This window comes from Myotis davidii, unplaced genomic scaffold, assembly GCF_000327345.1.
Source record: "Myotis davidii unplaced genomic scaffold, ASM32734v1 scaffold207, whole genome shotgun sequence".
Lineage (NCBI taxonomy): Eukaryota > Metazoa > Chordata > Mammalia > Chiroptera > Vespertilionidae > Myotis > Myotis davidii.
Window position 1 is genome coordinate 904,460 of NW_006298349.1, and position 1,736 is coordinate 906,195.

Genomic DNA, 1,736 nt, shown 5'->3' on the forward strand with positions numbered 1-1,736 from the left:
CCCCCACCTTTGGTCCAGGTGCCAGCACCTGTGGCTGGCTGTAGCCCAGGAGATGGACAAGCCACCCGCCTGAGGTCCCAGGCTGCAGCCACCCAGAGAAGCTGCCAGCCCTGTGGTCCAGGGCGCCAGTGCCTGTGGCCAGGGAAATAGGTTCCCTCTTCTCCTACTGCAGTCATTACTTCAATATTCCCCTTTTGAATTTCTCTCCTGTGCTGCAACCCAACTCCACTATTCATCGGAAGGATACGGAACAGAGAGAGCAGTGTTAAAAGCTTACATTTTTAAGCCTGTAAGGTTGGTACTTAAACATACAAATGGAAAACTAGAGTCCTTAAGGTCACAAAGGCTACAAAGGACAGGGACAGCGCATGACCTATTATTTCCAGCAATCCATATGGGGACTGAAAACTTTGCAATGATTACAATTACTGAAGATACGAATCAACTAAAATAGTTGACAGGGACAATTCTTCCATCTTTGAAAATATCTACATCAAATCTGTTTAAATAGATTTTCATCTGCATAACATAACACATTCTGAAAGGACCACCACCACCACCAATGTGGTCAGTGTTGTACTGATAAATGTTTAATAACTGAGGCTATTTGTGCACTGGGCTACTAGTAAAGAGATAATATGCAAATGGTGTCACACCCTCACGCCGTAATAGCTCAGACACTCAACACTGGGGAGAGAGATGTGGGGACCAGCCAGGCAGAGATGAGCTCATGAGAGATGAATGGGGACCAGCCAGGCTCCTATATAATAAAGAGCTAATATGCAAATGGTTGTCACACCCTCATGCCATAATGGCTCAGACGCTCAACACTGGGGAGAGGAATGGGCACCAGCCAGAACAAATGAGCTTGTGAGAGAGGAATGGGGACCAACTAGGCTGCAGCCCGGGAGAGGGACAAGCCGCCCGCCCTGTGGTCCCAGGTGCCAGCACCTGCGGCCCAGGAGAGAGACAACCTGCACACCCCATGGTCCCAGGTGCCAGGGCTGCGCCTGTGCCCATAACCTGGGAGAGGGACAATCCGCATGCCCCACGGTTCCCACGATCCTGGGTGCCAGCAGCTGCACTTGTGACCTGGGAGAGGGACAAACCACCTGTCCTGAGGTCCTGGGCACCAGCGCCTGTGGCTGTGGCCTGGGCAAAGCTGCCCGCCCACAGTCCCCTGTGGCTGCAGTCAGCCTGGGTGAAGCCAGCCCAGGTCCTGAGTGCCAGGGGCAGAGCTGACTGGGGGGTGGGGCTACAGGCCAATTGGGGTGGTGGGGGCCCATCAGGGGAGGGGCTGGCCAGTGGAGGGGTTGCAGGAGGTTGGCCACCAGCCCTACCCCCTGTTGGGGTTGTGGGGGCAATCAGGAGCAGGGCTGGGGGAGGGGAAGGGCCATGGGGGGGTTGGCCAGCAGCCCCGCCCTCAATCAAGGTGGGAGAAGCTGATCAGGGGCAGGGCTGGCTGGGGGGAGGGGCCGCAGAAGGTTGGCCGGTTGGCCCCACCCCAAATTGGGCCTGTTTGCTGGCTGCAGTGGGCGTCATAGCGACTGGTCATTCTGGTCATCACAGCATTCCAGTTGCTGGCTTTTTATATATATAGACTAGAGGCCTGGTGCACAAAAATTTGTGCACTCAAGGGGAAGGGGGGGTCCCTCAGCCCGGCCTGTGCCCTCTCGCAGTCTGGGACCCCTCGGGAGATAACAACCTGCTGGCTTAGGCTTGCTCCTGGGTGGCCG